Raw genomic sequence first — 25,540 nt, forward strand, 5'->3', positions numbered from 1 at the left:
TGTTTATATTTCTATTTTGAAAATTATTAGTGAAATGAGGTGGACTTCGTTTAGCGAGCTAGTGTGCAGTGGCATTTGCGACGCGTGGTGTGTATATTTAGAATAATTTGCATTGTAGCTGGTATTCTTAAATGGATTTCGCTTAGCGGGTGACAAACTAAATGCATGCGTAAATCGGTATCAAATGCAGGTGTAAATTGGTATCAAATGCGCTAAATGAAATTATTGAATTTATGTCAGGTTCACTTTGTGTAACAATCGGCGTTGCAGGATCATTTGTTTTAAACAAATTGCACAAAAGAAGTGCAGGTTGTAGTCAGTTTAATTTTAATGAGTTTGCAGAGCCGGAAATTAGGTCTAATTTTGCGATAGTGATTTCCTCATCATAGACAGAGATTTTTTAAGTTTTTTGTATTGGGTTTCAGGAAATATTATCAACAACACCCAATTTTGCGCCTGGCAAGAATTCAATTGCGAATTGGTACGGTAATAATCTGTCGACCCAACGGGCTAAACAACTTTTGTAAATTTTGTTTGAGTGATTTTCTTTTAATATTGACAATAGTGCTCTGTGGTCTGTAATAACTTTAAATTGTTTCCATACAAGTAATTTGTAAAATATTCAATGGAAAAAACTACTCCTAAAAATTCTATATCATTAACGATATGTCTTTCTTCGCCAGAAGCTGAAAATCTAGATGTGATTGCAACGTGCTTCCAACCGTCTACTGTTAGTTGTTCTAGAGCAGCGCCGAGCATAGCACCCGAGTTGTTTACATTTGACTCGTGTTGCAGGTTGTAATGGCAATTTCCAGTTGGGTTCGTGATGCGATTCTTTGTTTCACAAAAATGGTTTTCATGGGTATCAGTACAGACAAAATTAACAGATTTTGTAATATAGAGCGAAATGGATGACTAATTTGTTCAAGATTGGGAACTAAATTAGTTATATAGTGTACGGAACCAAAAAACAAACCAAACGTCTCTAAGGTTTTTGGTGCTTTTAGAGATAAGATTACTGATGTTTTACTTTTGATTGGCGAAAGTGCTGATTGTGAAATATGGCAACCAAGCCAACCTCTTGCTGGTTTTGCAGAGTGACATACTGGGAAGGTTATTCCTAAGAATTTCCTCATCAACTCTGCAAAGACATTCGAACACAAAAATTTTACGTTCTCCTTTTGATCTTTTCCAACGATCGGTTTATCGTCAAGAAAGCAGTAGGTACTTTTCAACCCTATTAATGTGTAATCCTTTGCTTTCTGAAACACCGCTGGAATATTTGTGAGGCCCTAGAATCCAGTTAGTTTGAAATCTGTATGTGCTCGTCATTATGCAACTTATTATGTTAAAATTACAGAGATTGGCTGTTTCAAGATCTAGACTTATTTGCCTATTTGCGTATTTGAGATCTAGTGTTGAAAAATATGCAATTGTTTGCAATGCGACATGACTGATCTGCTGAGATATGGATTCGATATTGCAAATTTGGGCATTTTATATTTGTTTTTGTGTATCGCTTCATTACGGCTTTTTGAGTCAAGTGCTAGTTTTCTAGCTTGGTGTTTTCAATCAGTAAAAGCTATTGCTGAAATAAAACACATTTCGAGACAAATTGTATGTTTCGTGATTGGTTTTTCATTCAAGGAGTTTTTTTAAGTTCAGAATTTACTTCATCTCGTAGATTAGTTATTCGTCTCCCCTTTTGGTGTCGTGGTTGGAAGTGTTTGTGAAATTTTGATTGTTCTACAATTTTGATTTCTGATTTTTTGATCTTCCGATACTCGATACCAGATCTGGAAATTGTAGGGCTATCTTTTCATTGATCCCGCAATGTTGTGATTATACTCACTTGATCACCACTCTGAGATGACGATTATGTGACTGCAAGCGCGAGTTGGTCAAAGAGATCGCGACGAATGAGTGGCTTGAGACCACAGCAACAGCTGTGAAGGTGGCAGCTGATATATACCAGCCATTGCTTGTTACCGGAATTGGAAACTCAGCCTCGATGTGAATTTCTTCGGTGTGGTCGCATTCGTGGATTGTTTTTTTTGCTTACTCGTATCGCATATGGATTACTATTGAACACTCGCGCCATTTTAAAAGGTTCGATTTTCTCGTTCATTTTTGCAACTTTTTTGTCTTTTCCGCTACTGTACTCCTGTCGATGAGCGCAAATAGTTCATAGTGTCCCTGGAGTGAGGTTTTTCTACTACTGTGTTTGCTGATTTTTTCTGTTGATTTGAAATATTTAGTGATTTTTGTTTTCTACAGATTTGGCAATATGATTTAGCAAACCACAATTGTTACGAGTTTTTCCTTTGGCATGGCATTTATCTCCATGACGGGGAAGCGTTGGTGCTCCACAAATAGAGGAGTATAATGATGGTGGTCAAAAACCTTGTTTGTAGAAACTGTTTGTGAGCGACCAAGTTGAGGAATGAGGACTGGGTGGGTATTGTTTTGCGTTAACGCTTGTCGATTTAAGAGTTTTGTTATGAGCTTGTATTTGATGCTGATTCCGCATCCCTGGATATATGTTGATTGCCGGGTCGAGGGCTTTCTCCGTTTACACCGTTTGTTTCAATAGCTTTTTATGTATTTCGGCTTTGATTACATCGGCGATGAAGACACCTCTGATTAGCGTTTCTTCTTTACTTTCAAAATTACAATTTCCCCTAGTTCTTTAATTTTCCGTAGAAATGCTCTACTGTTTCTTGTCGGAGTTGTTTTGTGATCAGAAAACGTTTTATAGAACGTTATATTTCGGGGTCTAATGAAATCGTCCTCCACAATCTTCCAGAATTCTGCGATTTGGAGAGTGTTTACCATGATGCGTGGATTCTTGCTGTTAAGAAACCGGCGCCCCTCCACACCTTTGCTGAGACAGATTAATAGGACAATTTTTTGATCGGCGAGAGGCCACAGTTTGTCACCGCACATTAAGCCAGTTTCAATCAGTGTTTGGCGTTTTTTGCCAGTTCAATTTCTGCTGAGCGTATCGGGCGTTGCGTTCGCGTTCCGGTTGAAATGGCTGTTTTGCGAAAGCAGTTTACTGGTATTAGCTACTCAGAGAATACCCATTTGCAGCACAAGAAAAAAAATTACGATATAAATATGAATCTCCCGCCATTCGATAAGAGAATGAACTACTGTATTAAATAATTTAAGATTTTTATGCAGAACAATAAACACCCGTGTTGAGAAATTCGTCGGATTCAAACATAAGAAATTGTCGGTTTTCTTCGCTTTTAAAACTTAGGAATCGTCGGTTCTTGTAGTTTTTTAAACCAAAGAAGCGTCGGTTTTCGTCGCTTTTAAAACGTAGGAATCGTTGGTTTTTGTCGTTTTTTAAACCACAGAAGCATCGGTTTTCGTCGCTTTTAAAACGCAGGAATCGTTGTTTTTGTTCTTTTTTAAACAACAGAACCTTCGGTTATCGTCGGTTTTAATGAGTAGTAATCGTCGGTTTTTGGGTTTTTTAAACCACAGAAGTGTCGGTTTTCGTCGCTTTTAAATAATAGGAATCGTTGGTTTTTGTTCTTTTTTAAACAACAGAAGCGTCGGTTTTCGTCGCTTTTAAAACGTACGAAGTGTTGGTTTTCATCGGTTTTAAACGTAAGAAACGTCGCATTTCATCGAATTTAAACGTTTGAACTTTGAACATATGATAGTTAACACTTCCCTAGGCAAGAGTTGGGAGTCAATATAAAATTTGAATTAAAAAATTGTGAAAAGTTTGAAAAAATAATGGCAGCTTAAAAAGTCAAAAAACATGCGTTGGGGAAAAATTGGTTCATACGAAAACAACTATGTTTAGTGCTTTCATTTTATCTACAAAATTGATCTTTAAAGTAGAAAACTTTCCCAATTTTAACTTGTCAATTATACTAAACTCTATTAATTTTATACCCAACCCATCATTAGTTTTCTTATCATCAAAAAACTAATATCCTGATGTTGTTGAGAATTCAAAATCAGAATTGATTTTTAAACAACAGTCATGGACAAATTCATGTCCTGTTTGTTTCCTCGCCTTTTTCGATACGAAACATCAAATTCTTTCTCAGAACCACAAAAATATATTGCCGATTCGTTTTGTGATGACCTCTCAGATGATCCCGCGCTGGTTTTGATGAAACGTAGTGAAATTTGAATCTATGTTTGAAAAGGAGAGAAATGGGTTTTTCCCATTATAGCCCCCCAGCTTAATGGTCAGATAACCTATAGCCCCCCCCCCCCCCAAATTTTAGTTTTATGTGCTTGCATTTTTTATAGGGTCAGTGATAATATGAAACAAACCTTGATGAAATTTCTTTCACATTATAGCCCCCCATGAAATTAAAGCCCCATTATGGTATCCCGGGTTGAGAAATTGCGACGAAATCGAAGCAAGAACTGTCGTTTTTGGTCGACTTTTGTCGATTTCGGCGGTTTTTTATGTAGGAAATGTCGATTATCCACGTTTTCGTCGGTATTGTCGGTATTTGATGTAAGAAGTGTCGATTAGCGTAGTTATCGTCGGTATTGTCGGCTTTGGCAGTAAGAAGTGTCGATTATCGTCGTTTTTTGTCGGTATTGTCAGTCTCAATTTGTTTTAAATACAAAAGAAATAGAGTAAACGTAAGTGACAAGTGGTGCAGTGGAGGAGAAGGTGGCTAGTAATATAGGGTTCAAAGGTTCTAATCCTGGCAGGGACTGTCCGGTTTGTGAGAATTTTAGAATGGCAAAAACCGACGATTCTTACGTTAAAATACCGACGAAAACCGATCAAAACGACGAAAAAAACGTAAGGGCTTTGATCGGTTTTGGCGAAGTAAAAGCGACGAAAACCGACGATTTATTATGTTTAAATCCGAATAATTTCTCAACACGGGATATTTACCATGATTAGGGAGGGGGCTCCCTAAACATGGTAACTATACCATAATGGGGCTTTAATTTCATGGGGGGCTATAATGTGAAAGAAATTTCATCAAGATTTGTTTCATATTATCACTGACCCTATAAAAAATGCAAGCACATAAAACTAAAATTTGCCCCACAAATCTGTAATCACAAGCTATAACTGGATCCATTATGATTCGCCCCCAGTGTTTTCTAAAGGCCCCAAGTTACAAATAATGTATTGTTATATGGCAGGCTACTTTATAAAAAGTTAGCAATTGCACCGGGGGGGGGGGGGAACGAAGCAGAATAGATCTTTATAATTTAGCGGAGACTCTAGCCTATTGTGAGATCAAGAAAAATAATGTTATAGCTCAACTCATGTGAAAACGTCTCATGCTTCGAAACAAATTAGATTACTACTTTGGGCATTTTTGACAATTGTTTTGGGTCATTTTCTTGTTCATCTTGTTCAAAATTTGTCAGCATCCTACTGGCTGTCTGAAAAAGATCTCTGCTTGTGATTCGTTGATATGGATTCTTTGTCAAACAAGGTCTGATAAGTTGTCTCATTCGAGGCTCAGCAGAAGACAAAAGGTTGGGCAATGATCTCGTAGAGGTCACGAAGGCTCCCGAGTGAGATTTGGCTTTAATCAAAAGCGTAAAATCACAACAGGAATATATAAAATAAAAGTGAGAAAAGTGAGAAAAAAAGTTTTCATCCGTTAATTTCAGTTGTACTTTGATTATTTTGAACTTTTAAACGAAGCCACTGAAATAAAAAATTATCCTTTCTACTAATTTTGCCCATTATTTTGAAATATGATTTCATCATTACGACCCAAAATTTCCACCTTAGTAAAATTGGCTCAAAAAGAGCTTAGATACTTAAAATGAGCGAAATTAGGAGACATCCTTTGTATCTTACTCTTCGCAAAAGGGGTTCCGCCAATTTTGCGAAATAAAAGAACATTCGGTGCAAAAAGTAGGTAACAAATCTTGTAGCACGTTTCCGCTCAATTTAGGTATCTATTATTTGCGCGCATTTTGAGCATGCAATAAGCACTTTAATAAAAATTTAATTGAAGCTTTCAAAGCCTTAAAGTGCTTTAAGTACATGCAGCCACAGAAGCTAATTTTTTTCCCGAAAAAATCCCTCGCACATCAAAAGCTTTGTATATCAATGTGGGACTGGCCGATTTTAATAATTAGTAAAAAATAGAACTAATAACTAGCAATACGAAGTAACAAAGTACTATAAGTAGTTATAAAGTAGTATTAAGTACTACTGCTAATAATAAATTAGGCTTAATTAATTTGAGCAGTAATTTGAGTAGTAATTAAGTTAGATTTAGTTGCGGATTATATGCAAAATTGAGCTACAATGAGTGCAAAAAATCGATACATAAATGGAGCGGATGCGTGATACAAGCCGAGCGAAAGATAGGTTATAAAATTTGTACTTGTATTTCGCGGCTAAGATTAGGACACTTTTATTATTTACATTTATATTTTTTATTTACATTTATATCGGGATGCGATATTCTCTTCCATTTTGCAGGTTTCTGCTAAAGTTGATATTTTCCGCAATACTGTTCCATTTTCAATGTAATAACATAGTAAAAACCAACACGAGATACACGCATCGGGCATATCTGCCCGTGACGATTTGAGTGTACCTTTGCGTCGTAATGATCGTTATTTCGCCGTTTCCAATAATCACCTAATGGTAGAAAAAAACTTTATTCCCATTTCATCAACTTTAACTGTGAACACCTTGACCCGGCTGCATAAAATTAGTAGGAGACAGAGATTGTTCCATAACTTTTGGGTAAGATTGAGAACGAAACCGTCAATGTAAATGAATTTTTTCTTATGCCATTTTAAATTTGTTTTATAATGCGCGTAAAAGTTCCACTCGAAAATATCAACAACATTAACCATAAGATTTACAATGAGCAAGGGTAGGAGGGTAGTATGAAACAACTTCTGAAGAATTTTGTACTTTGCTTAGGCTGACTCGCTGGGGACCGACTAGCGCCCAAAACTGTAAAAAGTTGAAAAGGATGTTCTGATGGCTCTCGGACTTCTATTGGAGGGTTATTTTGTCCCCACGCTGCTCTTAGAGCCTGTAAGAACCTGTAAGAACCTCTTGTTGGAATAATGAATTGATTCAAGTAATCAAAAAAACATCAAATGAATAAACAGGAAATGTAAAAGATCACAAAGTCAAATCAAAAATCAACCAGAGTTTTATTACAAAAGATGGTTCACAACTTTATCGAAGCACACAACTTTATCAAAGTTCACAATCAAAGAGCTACTATTCTTTCAATTCTACAAGATATCAGTTGAGCCGCTTGATCTAACTGCGGTTCTCCGGTGTTTTTGGTGTTCTGTTTTCCAATCGCGCAAACCGGTGTTCTGATTTTATCAAATCAGAAGTTAATTCAACTCCCTCAACCAAATTTTTGTTATCAGAAATTCTCTGCAGGTCAACTCCTAAGCTACAGCTCTGCCATGGATTTGTTTTAGTAAGGTGATGGTTTTTCTCGTTGGTAACTTATCAAACAACAACGTACAAGAATGATCAAAACAAAAGAATCTGTTAACTTCGAATTATGGACCACATTAGACGGGCCTTTTTACGTACATATTTTTATGACTTCAAATGACAATTGAATGTCCTGGACGCCTTTTTTTACATTAATGACTTCTACTCAAGCTATTTAAACTAGAACTATCGCAGTATCAGACTTATGGCGGTACTAATTAAGCAATCGGTCAAACTATGAACTGAAGAAATCAAGCCTTATTTGGAAGTTTAAAATTCCCTCCCGCGGTATTTATTGAAAAATTCCCAAAACTGTCAACAAATAAAGCTACCCCTATGTATGTCCTAACACTCTACCAAGTTTAATCACGCTGAGGTAAATACTTGATGATTACTTTTTTAAAATCTCGGTTCCCCAAGAAAAGTCAATGTTACCCCTGCTCAACTTCTAAAGCCGCATTATTTTGTTCCATAAATGTCTGGTTTGTCAAATGGCTTTGAAATGCTGGCCAACAGTCTTACTAATAGTTTGATGGTAACGGATTTTCGAAATTCGAGTTCTATCCGTTTTTATTGCGACACTTTTGCGAGAAAAGTAGGGTTTCGCAAATTCTACACTTCTCCCTTCTAGATTGTTATTTTTCTTCTGAATAATTGATAAACTTTCATTTGACCTAAATCTTAAACAACTTTAATCATAAAAATGTGTGGCTTGTCTTGTTGATACATCTAGTCTACCTTATCAGTAGATTTTGGTTAATACATACCTTAATTTTTGTTTATTAGTTCCACAACACATCACAAAACACCTATTCATTTAAACTAGGACTAGCAGACCAAATGTTGAACCATCGCTAACTGCAATTGAGTATTAATGGTACCTCAACGTATTACTCTGGAACATTATCAATTTTACAGCAATTGATTTAAAACGAACAATTAACAATTATGGCTAAAACTACCATAAGGATCCCGCTTGGATGTTTATAGATACCGCTTGGTTCCTCTTGGATGTTTAATGTCTCCGTTTATAGATACAACACATATAACAACTAATAACTCAATGCCACTTTCTGTTACCTAATATCTACACATTAACTGGTTAGTTGAACTATTGAATCTTTACATCATTTACCCCGGCTAACTCACAAAAAAATATATTTGAACAACTTCGGTAAATTCAAATTCATTAAATTGGTTCAAATCACCTTTTTAATACTTCTGCAAAGTGAGTTATATGCAACTAGCTTACTCTACCTAATATTCACAAAACAAGTTTCTGTGTTTAACTACTGATACTCCATGCACCCTATACCAGTTACAGTTTGGATAACTATATCAAGCAATTATTTCAGCACATAAACAAACTTGACACCGTTAACCAATTTTTAAGAGTAACTTTAGCACTTTACCGACCAATGATTAGACATAGAAACTAATTTGAAACACAAAGTTAGACACTAAAATATGACGAGGCTATCGTGATAAAGATTACGAAACCAAGTTTACTTTGTCAAAACCTTTCTTCCTTCGATGCTTGCAGGGATGTCCTACCATCGCCTCACTGGACCGCCGCCTCACATCCTGAGGTTGCCTTCTCCAGCGCCATCTCCTCATGAGCTTCAACCTGCTCCATCTCTCCTTCCGGCTTGTCTGAAGCCACATTGTCCCGTGTGACATCGAGTCTCGACAACCGTTACAGAATCCTCTCTGATAGAACTCCTCCCATCTGCTGTGGACATCGCCCATTGATCCCATCATCGCATAATTCAATTTGCCTATTGACTGAGACTGCCTGCTTCTGTTGTAGACTACATCACTTGTGCTCTCAACTGGTAGGTACCACACAATAGGCATTCCATGGACTTCCTCGCTTCTGCTTCCAAAGTCGTTTGAAGATCCTAAAGAAAAGGGATAACATTCTTGTCGAGGACCCTGGCCCTTACTATCACACTCAAACGCCGATCCCATTCGGAGTGTCTTTCAACCGACCACACATTGCTGTTCCTTATATCTCCCTTTTTAATTCTCTGAAATTCATCTATTCCCTTGCCTCCTGTATTCAATTGTTGGTCCACATATCTGTCCTGTACTCTATCTGAAGTCATGGCATTAATAACTTCTGATTGTTCCAAGGAACCTCCAGCTTCACTGTCAAAAGTAGACCGGACGTCCAACTCCTCGGTTAAGATCACACAAAACACAGCGGTCGTCAAGTCTGGTTGCTCCTCATCTACATCTGTATCGTCGATCAATTCGTCAGTTTTGGAGAATTCATTGCCTTTGCCTAGTTCAACTTGCTTTCTACTTTTCTCTTCCAACTTCCCAAACTTCCTCAATTTTATGTTTGTATACATTCCATTAAAACTCACACTTCGTTGTTTATTGAACTTCAATATTTTTCTGTTCCTGAGGACATCTTTAGCAGAGGGGTTTTCTTGATTGCTAAAACCACACCGTGGCCCGCTTAATGACTCATTTCTAACCGAAGCCCTTGATTACTTACTCGTAAACTGCTTGACTTTTCAAGCCCACATTCACATCCCTGCATACTTCCATTACGCTGAGAAAAGTTTGATGTGTCTATTGCACCCTCTGGAACTAATGGACTTTTTTCAGAATTTGAAAAGTAATTCCTAAACACTTGCTTGAGCTTCTTCAAGCCTGGTTCTGGTCTCCACTCGTTTGTTTCGGACAAAAAACCTTATAATCGGTCCTGCTGATTCCGGTAATTTGGTTTTAATGCTAAAATCAGTTAATCACTGGCTCTTTCCAACTTCTAGAAACTTGTCATGATACCCAATATTAGAAAAAGAAGGCACACAAACCAACTCAAAACGTTTCTAACCGATGTCATGAACGCATTCGTGACATCACTGTTTCTCCCTTCTCCAAGATGAAACTGGCTAATGGTCTCTATTACTTCGTTATAGCTCTGAAAATTGTCTGTCAACATAACGACCGACGCCAAAACTGCATCGACCTCAGGAAAATCTGATGTAGCCTCCCACATCAATGTTAACACAAGCTCCGTCTATTACTAGGACCTTTTTCTTCAAATCATCTGTTTCAAACTCTTTTACTTTAAAGCTGTAATGCTCTCCTCGCTTGAGACAACTAAAAAAGCCTGCCAAACTTCCTCTTCCTTTCTGATTGCTGGCGCCGTATGTTCAAATACTCTTTGAAAAGTTCCGTTTTTCAAGTCGCCGTCGATGGAATTGAGGCCGGTTCTGTAATTCTGTATTGGTCCTCTGCGTAAGTTCCTTTGCCGATATGCAGTGGCCAACCTCGCAAATCCAATGAGCTTTCTCTTTTGTTAGCTTTGGTACCGTGAACACCTCAGTTGTCTCCCAAGACACAATTCTTTTGGTTTCTCTCGAAATCACATCGAGTTGTTGTTCTTCTTTAATTGAAGTGCAGATGTCAAACACTTCTTCACAGTCAGCAGTTGCCGTGCCTGCTCCGCCCAATTCAAAAGCAGTTGCTGTATCCCTGTACAGACAAGCCTCTTGACCATCTTCACCTCGGAATCTGTGGACTATGCCTCTGCTATTTTCAAAATGAACAACTGCCTCTTTGCTGGTTTTCTCCTCCAAATCAAATTTGTGAAATTTAGGATCCTCCGATGGATTAATAACTGCACAGAGTTTTGGCCATTTCCCTTTCAAGTCAACCGGGCTGTCACTCCAATCAACTTGTCTAGAAATTTCTCCAATCCTATTTGTTTTTGACTCTGTGAAACGCTGGGGTCCGGAACTAACCACTGCGGGACAAACAGAACCATTACTTTTCCTTTTGACTTTGTTTTAATTTCGAACAGACTCTTCTTCATCTCTATTAGATACACAACCCCTTTTCTCAACTATACATGGACCTTTTTCAATTACAGTGGTATTCTCTTCGAACAAATTAGCTCTAAGATTGTCATCAGTTCGGCATTCTACAAAAATTCTATGAATGAACTCTATCTCTCTTATCTCAATTTCATCTCCACTTGCTAGAGACGAAAGCTCAGTTGCCATGAGAGGTACATCCTTAAGAATTAACTTTTGATTACATCTAAAAATCTCAGGAGGAAGCTCAGTTTCATCATCATCACTGCCCTCATAGCCAGAATCACTCATGAAGAGACAGTCATCTTCTCCATCGTTCGCTGATGAGTTGTCAACGTAATAGACAAAGCATTCAGGCGTAACTACTTTCTCTAATTTAGACAAGAAATTTTCCCTATTATCCTCCTGTAGTCTTCTATGTTCCTCGCTCTTGTATTAACCTGCAACAGAGTCTCACGGCGCTGCCTTTTCTTTCTCTTCCTTTTCAACTTTTGACTGTATCTCTCTATCCCCCAATTCTTTCTCTGCTTCAAAATTTTTGCGTTGTTCAACCCTTTTACCAATATTTTCTTTTCCTCGACAAATTTTTTCATCAAATTTTTTAAATGACTCCTTTTCAAAATCAGTAGAAGCAAAATGTGTCTCGAGCCGTTCACTAGGAATCACAATTATTTCCTGTCCAGTTCTTTGATCGTACTGATACCTAACACCTGCTTGCTCTTCCCTGTTTACTTCTCCCAAGATACTGAGAGCTAATTGTTCTGCTTGCTCCTCACTCAATTGTAGCAAATCTATCGCGTTCTGGAACTTCTTCATTGCTTCATATTGGTTACTGCATCCTGTTCTCACTAATTTTGAACCAACTTCCCTACGCTCGAATTTTCCTTAGAGTTCTCGTTTAAGGAGTCTTATATCCTGCCTTCTGTTTGACCATTCTCACTGTCAAATTCTCTTTCCATTACAGTTCTTCCCCTGTTTCAACTACAGTCCGTACGATCACAGTTTTCTTGCCTACTTATAGATAGCCGCTTTTCAATGATATCTTATTATTGTCCTAACGACATTATCACTTCACTAGTTTCCGACAACCAAAATCTGAAAGGCAAGACCGAAACCGCGTGCATCGCTCCTCCTCTCAATAGACCAAGCTTTGACGCCATAGATTGATCCTCATGCATTTGCAACAACTCTTCAACGTCAAAGTAGTACATCTTCAGGTCCTCCCACTTCGGAAACTTTCCGACGGAAAATACTCTACAAAGGGGAAAGCTCTCCAATCCATGTTTACTAAATAATTATGCACCTTTTTTCTCTTCTTATTCGTGGTATTCCTCAGCTCTAACTCTTCCTACCCTGTCTAACAGTCTTCTTAGTCTCAGAAAATTTCAGAGGGCCCTTAGCCACTCACTTCTGCTAAGCCGAGTTCCTCCATTCCTATCACTAACTATTGTTCCTCTAATCTGACTTAACCTGTTTCGCCACTCTACACTAAAAGCCTGCTGCTGTTGAACCACCACTGGCCTACTTTGCGAACTTCTCCTTGCTTTCTCCCTCAGAGTTAAACTCTCTAACTCGTGCTTCTCCAGTTTGAAAAGAAAGCAAAAACCGCTTGGAAAATCGATCGCCTTCTCTCTCCCTCTCCTTCTCTACTGTACTATCGCAAATCTTACACTCACAACAGTCACTTGCCGAATACCAGCTTACCAACGTCCTGTTCCAAGCGCTCAATACTCTGAACTGGCCTTCTTCCCCTCAAGAGCAACCAATTACTAACAATGACAGTCTTGAATAACTTGCTCTCTTTTTAGCTTTTCTCTCTTCAGACTACCTCGGACTCTAAATTTCTATCTCTCTTTACCTTGCCTCACAAATTTCTTGATTTTGGCCAATGCCTTGTAACAACCTTTACTAAGAAAACCGATACTCTACTCAATTCTCTGCACTAACTCAGCCTCACGCAACTTATTCTCTTGACTAAGTCACAACTCATTCTCTCAATCTTCTAGTTTCAAGAATAGCTAAATGTTAACAATATCCACAGTCGAACTCCAACTCAACTGAAAACTGCTCTGCACACTCGCACTCTCTTCCTCCATCTCAGTCAAGCTCTAATTCTCCTTCACTCTCTTGTTGTTCGCGCTTGCAAAGTCAAACGTCTACAAACACCAAAGCCGCCGATCCACTCCAACCGTCAAGTAATCTCGAGATAGCCCACCCAGGAGCGCCGCTGTAGAATTTTGTATTTTGTTTAGGCTGACTAGCTGGGGACCAACTAGCGCCCAAAACTCTAACAAATTGAAAGGGATGTTTTGATGGCTCTCAGACTTCTATTGGAGGGTTATTTTGTCCCCACGCTGCTCTTCTCGGCTGTAAGAACCTCTAATTGGAATAATGAATTGATTCGAGTAATCAAATAACATCAAATGAATAAACAAGAAACGTTAAAGATCAAAAAATCAAATCAAAAATCAACCAGAGTTTTATTATAAAAGATGATTCACAACTTTATCCAAATTCACAACTAACGAGCTACTATTCTCTCAATTCTACAAGCTCTTCATTGAGCCCCTTGATCTAGCTGCAGTTCTCCGCAGCTTCTCTACAGCACAACTTCTCGACAGGTCAACTCCTGAGCTACAGCTCTTCTATGGTATTCTTTTGGTTATGTTATTGTTCGTCTCGTTGGTAACTTATCAAGCAACAACGTACAAGAATAATAAAAACAAAAAAATCTGTTAACTTCGCATTATGGACTACATTAGTCGTGCTTTTCTTACGTAAAGTTTGTTATGACTTCAAATGAACAATTGAATTACCTGAACACCTATTTTATACATTAATGACTTCTACTCAAGCTATTCAATCTAGAACAAAAGCAGTATCAGACTTATGACGCTACTAATTAATCAATCGGTCAAACTATGAACTGAAGAATTCGAGCCTTATTTGGAAGTTTTAAGTCCCCCCACGGTATCCTTAAAAAAATTCCCAAAAGTGCCAACACATAAAGCTACCCCTATGTATGTATGTCCTAACACTCCACCAAGTTTAATGAGGCTGAGGTAAATACTTAATGATTACTCTTCTTTAAACCTCTGTTCCCCAAGAAAAGTCATTGTTGCCCCTGCTCAACCTCTAAGGCCACGCTATTTTGTTCCATAAATGTGTGGTTCGTCAAATGGCTTTGAAATGCTAGCCAACAATCTTACTAAAAATTTGATGGTAACCGATTTTTGAAATTCAAGTTCTATCCATTTTTATTGCAACAGTTTTTTGAGAAAAGTAGGATTTCCCAAATTTTACAGTTTCCTATAAACAATATTTTTGTAACCTTGTATGAGAACAAACAGGCTTTTAAAAATTTATAACACTTATATAAAATGATACCAACCTTAACACAAACTGTCTCTTTCAGTCGGGCTTCTAAACGAATGGTGATAAATTATATTGAATTATTTCGACAACTTCATCGAATTATTATGGTCAGTGCCGTTAATTTGTAGTTTTGAAGCTTTAAATTATTAAACATGAATTATTCTCTGAATGGATAACTTTGATGTTAACCAACTCGATAAGCTTAAAGTATCTGTACTTATCTATAATTTTGTAAATTAAATTTTATAGCCTTTTGTTTGTTTCTATCTGCGAGCTCATAAAAGGCCTCCTACATAAGTAACTCCTTATCTCGTTTCCCAATAGCATAAACGGCTCGCACGCTGGAAAATGACAGTTTTGAGTTTTTCCAGGAACGGGACGTCAATACGTCGCACCAGTGATTCACTTTTATTCCACTAGAAGATAATTGTGGATTATCAGCGTTTAATATCATTCTATAGTGGATGCAGAAATCTGACCAATGAAATTACTCCGAGACAATAGTGCGTAATGGGACATTAGTGGTACAATAGTGGTGCATCTAAAGCCCTTCAAGAGTGCATTTAACGCGTATTTTGAATATCTGCATTTGCCAATTTAGCATCAATTGCATCCAAAAAATTTTTCAAAAAATTTGTGAGAATTATTCAAACCAGTGGGGCTATTAAACAATCTGACCGCTGTTAATCAAACTATCACAGCAACCATACAGTTTAATAAATTCGATTCGAGAAATTATTCTCGTATCTGCCCGTGCCACAGCACCCAAGACACTTATTCAATTGCTCTCTCAAACGAAGTTTGTAGCCTTTATATTAGTCCTGCTGGTCTCTCATACAGCGTTGTTTCGTACAACCAATTTTTTAAGATGCAAGAATTGCAAATTTTAGCGTTGAAATGCAGTGAATGCGGTGAAAAAAAGAGTCCAAGTATAGCAAATCTTACAAAAATTTGACGTTAATGTTACAAATACCTTCACCACAGAAAATATTGCAAAAAAGATGTAAGAATATAGCCGTGAATGCGCTGATAGCGGTGCAAACAATATTCACTTCTAAGAACCACAAACGGTACAAAGTTTCACCGCTTAGTTAGCACAATTTTCTCTCCACACAAATTTTTAATGAAACGATGTATGATTTACGGTAAAGGCAAATCAGCAAAAAGTGTTTTAAAAAATCATCGCTTTTACAATAAAACTTAATAACACACGCACATAGCTGCTGTAGTGGCAGCAAAGGTTGTCTTTTTTGAAAGAAATGAGTTTCTAGTTCTCATTTTCTTGATCTAAAAGATTTCTGTTTAGTACTCTTAGCTTGCCAGTAGTAATAAGCCAACAAACGGAAGACTATTATTTTTTTTAAAAAAATATTGTGTATTAACGTATATAATTCACGATAATATTATGGAAAAATTACCAAAATGTCAAAATAAATCCAAAGAGATAGTTAAATACCCCATATATATACCACCAAGAACTTTTGGTGTAAGTTATTTGAAATAAAGTTATATTTTCATCTGATTTTGGTTGATTATAAGCGAATAACATTTTTCGAAAAAACAGTGGATTGTAATCGGAATGATGATTTATTCAAATCAATCCAAACTAACTCACTTTTCAGTATCCTCTATGTACATCAGTACCATTTCGGTGTAGTTTCTCTAGAAAAAACTATATTTTCAGCTGCAAAAGCGGACAGATAAAAAAATTTTCACAACACACAACACATCACAACTCACGTCAATTAGCCGCTTAAAATCACTGTTAATTTTTTTCACCCTGAAACTTTGCAAGAAATGCGTTTTTTAGCGACAAAATTTTTATTTTCACTGCTTCTTGTTGGTAGCAGTGATTTTTTTTCACCGCTTGCGCGAAAATATAAAAAAATCACCACTAAAAACCGCAAATCTTACAAAATTTCAACGAAAATTTTTCCAAAAAGTTTTCTGAATCTGATTTGAATATACAAGAAATATCATGTAAGCAAGTGACAGACGGCGCAGCGGAATAAGAAGCTGTTGACATGCAGGGGTTCGAACCGATGTACGGCAGTTTCTTCTTTGTAGGAATTCCCGTGAGTGCGGTGAAAATATTATCGTCGTTAAAAACCGAATGTATTGCAACAATCACCCATTTCACCGCATTCCTAGCTAAAAGATGCGGGCATTTTGTGGCGAATTTTTTTTTGAACGCATAGCTATGCACCGTAATTTTTACATTAATTTTTCGACAAAACCTCAACACGGTTTGGTAAACTCTAATTAGAATATTCACCTATGTTGTTGACAATATACATCTTTATGGTGTGAAATAAGGTTTCTAGAGTTCTCTCCCTCTCAGCTCTTCCCAAAATAGTGCCCGAAATGCGTGCTTAAAAGGGCTAGTATCTTGCTAATGATCTGGCAATTTATTGAGTGGCCACTTCTGATCAAAAACATCTGGACAATTTCGACATCACTTCTTTCTACGTTATGAGCAGATTACAACAAATGAAATTTTAATAGAGCACTCAGAGAGTATGGTCTCTTTGGTTAATTGGTCTCGAAAGAAGCTTGGGCACCATAAGCCCCGCGTTTGAATTTGTTACCAAAATGCTGGCTTATCGTTTTGCGTTGTTTAGGTTACCGATGTCTTATTACTCAATAAACCTCTTTACAGTTCTTTTAAGCTTTCAAAGGTATCATGCTGTACGCTAATGAAGCTGCTGCAGATGATGCCATATTACAAAGCCACCCTCATCTTCCCAGCCGGCCACCCGGGTCGAGGTTTGGTGGTGAATTTTCGTAAGAAATGCGGTGAAATGCGGTGAAAAAAAATAATTTTCACCGCGTATTTCTTACATCTTTTTGCGGTGAATGCGGTGAATCGCGGTGAATTATTTTTTTTCACCGCGTTCTCAGTATTCTTACAAAAAAGAATCGTCCCCACACCGGTTCGAACCTCTGACCTCCTGCATGCCTTCATATGCTTATTCCACTGCGCCAACTGTCACTTAGGTATTTGTTATTTCTTGTGAATTTAAATCAGATTAGGTAAACTTTGGGAACCATATGCGGTGAATTTTTGTAAGAAATGCGGTGAAATGTGGTGAATTATTATTTTTCACCGCATTCACCGCATTTCTTACATTAATTTGCCATAATAGTCTATGCGGTGAATTTTTGTAAGAAATGCGGTGAATTTGGTGGTGAATTTTTGTAAGAAATGCGGTGAAAAGCGGTGAATTATTTTTTTTTCACCGCATTCACCGCAATCACCGCATTTCTTACGAAAATTCACCGCATTCACCGCATTTCCTACGAAAATTCACCCTAAAACCTCGACCCGGGCATTATGTGATTTGTAAAAAAATAGGGCCACTATAATGCATTATAGTGGCCCTATTTTTTTTACAAATCACATAATTTGAATCGTTTTATGGTGCTGTGTCTTTTAAGAGCTCGTCACACTTTTTTGATAGCTTTGGAAGTCAACTGAGAATAGTAATATTTCGTCTCACTCTAACAGTAGTTCAAACAAAAAAGCGACTGATTTTGCGGCGTAAAATTTTTTCACTCTTATTTTGCAGTTGAGTGAGGTTATGGTGTTTGAACAAAATTTTGCTTTCTCAATGGCGAACAATTTCGACTATCTTCCGGTTATATTTCTATGAAAAGCAATTTTTAGTTGATTTTGTTTTCACCACAAACACTCTCACGCCCAATTCTTTGCCATTTTTGAGGCGAGTCTACGTTATAGGATTATTACGCTCTTGCGTGATTGTGGTCAACAGGCGAATTTCAACGAGCGGAAAAACACAAAAAATTCGATCTGAACTGAGGGGGTTAATAAAAAACGGACATCAAAAATTACTCAGAAGAAAATCGCTTTCGATGAACGCTAATAAAAAATAATCAATCTGAAGTGCAGTATGAACAGAGCTATTGAAAAAAAGACAATTGTCATCATAATATAAGTTTTATTTGAAAAATGAGCAAATGTGCTGAAAACAGACCTTGATAAAAAGCATTCAGGACAATTCAATTAAAAAATTTTGGCTGAATGATTGATTGGGACTGACTTGAGTGAGATTTAAAAAAATTTTACGATCACAAGTAGTTTAACATCTATTCACTCTATCAAGCAAAACCCATTTTTCATAATTACGGGAAGCGTCGTAGATTGAAGTGGGAATGCTGGTTAAGAAAAGGGCAGCTGATAACAAAACAACTCGACCTCTGTTACAGACTTGTACGATTATGTAAAAATTGAACTTCCAGTTGCTCACCAACTAAGTTTGCAACAATTGCTCCTGCTGCGCTTTTAACTACTCAAAGCATTGGTTTTATACAACTTATTTTTAATTGCACTCAAACGAAGTTTGTAGCGGTTATACTAGTTCTGTGGTCTTTTTCTTAATGCGATTTTTTGCTTAAGGACTTTCCGTTTGACCTTTTTGACATTTTGTCCTCGAAAACGAGAAAAACAGGCGGCAATCGGAGGTTGTTAGGTAATTTTAGAGCCCTGAGCTCTAAAATTTTCTAATAATCTAAGAATGCGATTCACCATAATTGTTTTGAGGAAACCAAAGACAATTTCATGGCGTGAAATGAGGTTCTTATTGCTTGACCGACCCCCTCGGTCAGACCCTAATAAACCCCCCCCCCCCACTTGTTCACCCCCGCCAACGATCAAATTGAGCCCCCTTTCATCTAGCCTTCACTTGAACCAACAACCCACTCCCCCCCAAAAAATGTTTGCCCACCACACACAAACAAACAAACAAACACACACACACACATACAAACACACACACTGGTCACCTCCTAGTGCTGGCATCCCTAAGCCCTACACACACACACACATACAAACACACACACTGGTCACTTCCTAGTGCTGGCAACAACTGAAAGCAACCGCTCGCCGGTTGTTTGAGAGCAATTTGCTTGACGTTAGTTGGTCATATTTTAAATCTTGGCCATATCTGTTTGACAAGAACTATTAATTTGCTCTCAAACGAAGTTTTAGGCAGTTATTGTATTTGTGTGTGACTTTTTTATGCAAGATTCTTGCCTGCCGTTTTTGCGCTTTTGTTTTAGGAAATTTTTTGAATTCTTCAGTGACTTTTTCAACTATTTAGTTCGTCAGTGAGTCGGCGAGTTAAATTTTTTGCGCCCATGAAACAGTTTTAAGCTCTTGCCCTCTCAAACTCAAAATGAAATTACCCCTTTCTTTCGTTCAGGAGCAATTCAGCCAATGATAGTTAGTTAATGTTCAGTATTCGATCCGTGAATTGATTTTCGTATTCTAATATGACCGGTTACCTTTAGAGTACTTAACTTGGTGTTAATAGTCACTAGATAGTAAACTCTAAATTTAATCATGGAAAAAATTTTTGTTGAGATCATCTGAAACTAATTTTATACATTAATTTTTCGACAAAACCTCATCACGGGTTGCTGAACTTTAGTTAGAATTTTCACCTATGTTGTTGACAATATACAACTTCATGGTGTGCAATACGGTTTCTAGAGTTCTCTCCCTCTCAGATCTTCCCAAAATAGTGCCACAAAAGTTTGCTTAAATGGGCTAGTATCTCGCTAATGATCTGGCAGTTTTTTGATTGGCCACTTCTGATCAAAGACATTTGGAAAGTTTCGACATCACTTCTTTCTACGTTATGAGCAGATTACAACAAATGAATTTTTAATAGAGCATTCAGAGAGTATGGTCTCCTTGGTTAATTGTTCTCGAAAGAAGCTTGGGCACCATAAACCGCGCGTTTCAGTTTGTTAGCAAGTCGCTTGCTTATCGTTTTGCGTTGTTTAAGTTAGCGATGTCTTATTACTCAATAAACCTCTTTACAGTTCTTTTAAGCTTTCAAAGGTATCATGCTGTACGCTAATGAAGCTGCAGCAGATGATGCCATATTACAAAGCCACCCTCATCTTCTCAGCCGCCGGCCATTATAGTGGCCCTATTTTTTTACAAATCACATAATTTGAATCTTTTTATGGTGCTGTGTCTTTTAAGAGCTCGTCACAATTTTTTGATAGCTTTGGAAGTCAACTGAGAATAGTAATATTTCGTCTCACTCTAACAGTAGTTCAAACAAAAAAGCGACTGATTTTGCGGCGTAAAATTTTTTCACTCTTATTTTGCAGTTGAGTGAGGTTATGGTGTTTGAAAAAATATTTGCTTTCTCAATGGCGAACATTTTCGATCATCTTTCGGTTATGTTTCTATGAAAATCAATTTTTAGTTGATTTTTTTCACCACAAACATTTTCATGCCCAATTCTTTGCAATTTTTGAGGCGAGTCTTTGTTATAATATTATTAGACTCTTGCGTGATTGTGGTCAACAGGTGAATTTAAACGAGCGGAAAAACACAAAAAAGATGATCTGAATTGATGAGATTAAGAAAAAACGGTCATCCAAAAAAACTCAGAAGAAAATCGCTTTCGATGAACGCTAATAAAAAACTATCAATCTGAAGTGCAGTATGAACAGAGCTATCGAAAAAAAGACATTTGTCATCATAATATAAGATTTATATGAAAAATGAGCAAATGTGTTGAAAACAGAACTTGATAAAAAGCATTCAGGACAATTCAATTAAAAAGTTATGGCTGAATGATTGACTGGGACTGACTTGAGTGAGATTTTACAAAAGTTGACGATCACAAGTAGTTTAACATCTATTCACTCTATCAAGCAAAAACCATTTTTCATAATTACGGGAAGCGTCTTAGATTGAAGTGGGAATGCTGGTTAAGAAAAAGACAGCTGATAACAAGAAAACTCGACTTCTGTTATGAACTTGTACGATTATGTAAACATTGAACTTCCAGTTGCTCACCAACAAAGTTTGCAACAATTGCTCCTGCTGCGCTTTTAACTATTCGAAGCAGTGGTTTTATACAACTTACTTCTAATTGCACTCAAACGAAGTTTGTAGCGGTTATACTAGTTCTGTGATCTATTTCTTAGTGCGATTTTTTGCTTAAAGGAATTTCCGTTTGACCCTTTTGACATTTTGTCCTCAAAAACGTGAAAAACAGGTGGCAATCGGAAGATGTTAGGTAATTTTAGAGCCCTAAGCTCTAAAATTTTCTAATATTCTAAGAATGCGATTCACCATAACTGTTTTGAGGAAACCAAAGACAATTTCATGGCGTGAAAGGAGGTTCCTATTGCTTGACGGACACCCTCAGTCAGACCCCAATCAACCCCACCCCCACTTGTTCACCCCAACCACCGATAAAATTGAGCCCCCTTTCATCTAGCCTTCACTTGAACCAACAACCCACCTCCCCCCCCCCAAAAAAAATGTTTGCCCACCACACACAAACAAACAAACACTCACACACACATACAAACACAAACACTGGTCACCTCCTAGTGCTGGCATCCCTAAGCCCCAGCTGGCAACAACTGAAAGCAACCACTCGCCGGTTGTTTGAGAGCAATTTAATCGACGTTAGTTGGTCATATTTTTTTTAAATCTTAGCCATACTGTTTGACAAGAACTATTAATTTGCTCTCAAACGAAATTTTAAGCAGTTATTGTATATGTGTGTGACTTTTTTGCAAGATTTTTGCCTGCAGTTTTTGCGCTTTTATTTAAGGAAATTATATAAATTCTTCAGTGACTTTTTAAACTATTTAGTTCGTCAGTGAGTTGGCGAGTTAACTTTTTTGCGCCCATGGAACAATTCTAAGTTCTTGCCCTCTCAAACTCAAAATGAAATTACCCCTTTCTTTCGTTCAGGAGCAATTCAGCCAATGATAGTTAGTAATTGTTCAGTATTCGATCCGTGAATTGATTTTTGTATTCTAAAATGACCGGTTACCTTTAGAGTACTTAACTTGGTGTTAATAGTCACTAGATAGTAAACTTTAATTTTAATCATGGAAAAAATTTTCCTTGAGATCATCTGACATTATTTTTTTACATTAATTTTTCGACAAAATCTCAACAAGGTTTGCTAAACTTTAGTTAGAATATTCACCTATGTTGTTGACAATATACAACTTCATGGTGTGAAATACGGTTTCTAGAGTTCTCTCCCTCTCAGCTCTTCCCAAAAAAGTGCTTGAAGTGTTTGCTTAAAAGGGCTAGTATCTTGCTAATGATCTGGCAATTTTTTGATTGGCCACATCTGATCAAAAACATCTGGACAATTTCGACATCACTTCTTTCTACGTTATGAGCAGATTAACACAAATGAATTTTTAATAAAACATTCAGAAAGTATGGTCTCCTTGGGTAATTGTTCTCGAAAGAAGCTTGGGCACCATAAGCCGCGCTTTTCAATTTGTTACCAAAATGCTGGCTTATCGTTTTGCGTTGTTTAGGTTACCGATGTCTTATTACTCAATAAACCTCTTTACAGTTCTTTTAAGCTTTCAAAGGTATCATGCTGTACGATAATGAAGCTGCTGCAGATGATGCCATATTACAAAGCCAAAATCATCTTCTCAGCCGCCGGCCATTATAGTGGCTCTATTTCTTACAAATCACATAATATGAATCGTTTTATGGTGCTGTATCTTTTAAAAGCTCTTCACACATTTTTGATAGTTTTTGAAGTCATTTGAGAATATTAATAGTTCGTCTCACTCTAACAGTAGTTTAAACAAAAAAGCGACTGCTTTTGCGGCGTGAAATTTTTTCACTCTTATTTTGCAGTTGAGTGAGGTTATGGTGTTTGAACAAATTTTTGCTTTCTCAATGACGAAAAATTTCGACCATCTCTTGGTTATGTTTCTATGAAAATCAATTTTTAGCTGATTTTTTTTCACCACAAAAATTCTAACGCCCAATTCTTTGCCATTTTTGAGGCGACTCTATGTTATAGGAATATTAGACTCTTGCGTGATTGTGGTCAACAGGTGAATTTAAACAAGCGGTAAAACACAAAAAATTTGATCTGAATTGATGAGATTAAGAAAAAACGAACATCCAAAAATACTCAGAAGAAAATCGCTTTCGATGAACGCTAATAAAAAATTATCAATCGGAAGTGCAGTATGAACAGAGCTATCGAAAAAAAGACAATTGTCATCATAATATAAGATTTATATGAAAAATGAGCAAATGTGTTGAAAACAGAACTTGAAAAAAAAGCATTCAGGACAATTCAATCGAAAAGTCTCGGCTGAATGATTGATTGGGACTGACTTGAGAGAGATTTTAAAAAATTTGCCATCACAAGTGGTTTAACATCAATACACTCTATCAAGCAAAAACCAATTTTCATAGTTACGGGAAGCGTCTTAGATTGAAGTGGGAATGCTGGTTAAGAAAAAGGCAGCTGATAACAAAACAGACAACTCGACCTCTGGTATGGTCTTTGTACGATTATGTAAAAATTAAACTTCCAGTTGCTCACCAACTAATTTTGCAACAATTGCTCCTGCTGCTCTTTTTTCTACTCGAAGCATTGGTTTTATACAACTTGTTTTTAATTGCACTCAAACGAAGTTTGTAGTGGTTTTACTAGTTCTGTGGCCTTTTTCTTAATGCAATTTTTTGCTTAATGGACTTTCCGTTTCATCCTTTTGACATTTTGTCCTCAAAAACGAGAAAAACAAGTGACAGTTGGAGGATGTTAGGTAATTTTAGAGCCCTAAGCCTTTCTAATTTTCTAAGAATGCGATTCACCATAACTGTTTTGAGGAAACAAAAGACAATTTCATGGCGTGAAAAGAGGTTCCTATTCTTTGACCGACCCCCTCAGTTAGACCCCAATCAGCCCCCCCCCCCACTTGTCCACCCCGCCACCGATCAAATTGAGCCCCCTTTCATCTAGCCTTCACTTGAACCAACAACCCCCCCCCCCCCCCCTCAAAAAAAAACGTTTGCCAACCACACACAAACAAACACACACCTACACACACAAACACACACACTGGTCACTCCCTAGTGCCGGCATTCCTAAGTCCCAGCTGGCTACAACCGAAACCATCCGCACGCCGGTTGTTTGAGAGCAATTTGCTCGACGTTAGTTGGTCATATTTTTTTAAATCTTAACCATATCTGTTTGACAAGAACTATTAATTTGCTCTCAAACGAAATTTTAAGCAGTTATTGTATTTGTGTGTGACTTTTTTATGCAAGATTTTTGCCTGCCGTTTTTGCGCTTTTGTTTTAGGAAATTTTTTGAATTCTTCAGTGACTTTTTAAACTATTTAGTTCGTCAGTGAGTCGGCGAGTTAAATTTTTTGCGCCCATGAAACAGTTCTAAGCTCTTGCCCTCTCGACCTCAAAATGAAATTACCCCTTTCTTTGGTTCAGGAGCAATTCAGCCGATGATAGTTAGTTAATGTTCAGTATTCGATCCGTGAATTGATTTTCGTATTCTAATATGACCGGTTACCTTTAGAGTACTTAACTTGGTGTTAATAGTCACTAGATAGTAAACTCTAAATTTAATCATGGAAAAAAATTTTATTAAGATGTTCTGACACTTTAGCGGCATCACCTCCAAACAACTGCCCTACCCTATACAAATCCGTCTACCTCAGCTCCTCCCACCTAACGCATCTACCCCTCCTCCCTATCCTAAACATTCGCCCTCCTCTCAACTTATTCTAGCTCACGCACCTGAGCCCCAACCCCCACAAACAACCATCTAAAAACTGTGATCACTTCTTAAAAATTCTGAATAGTTTTAGACAATTGATTCTGATTTCACACTGATGATTTCCATTTTTATAACTTTCAGAAAAATTATGCATCAATTGTATTGTTCGTTCAGTATTTTTAAGACTCGAAGAGATTTATTGATTTGACACTGGTTTTTACGACTGCAAAGGGACTATTCATGTTACAGAAGCCTCATGGTTTCAATTTTGACTTCTTTCTTTGCAAAGCTTTACGTATGTTTTTGAAATTTGACAT

Source organism: Convolutriloba macropyga, chromosome 7 (genome assembly GCF_964194025.1).
Source record: "Convolutriloba macropyga chromosome 7, txConMacr16.3, whole genome shotgun sequence".
Lineage (NCBI taxonomy): Eukaryota > Metazoa > Xenacoelomorpha > Acoela > Convolutidae > Convolutriloba > Convolutriloba macropyga.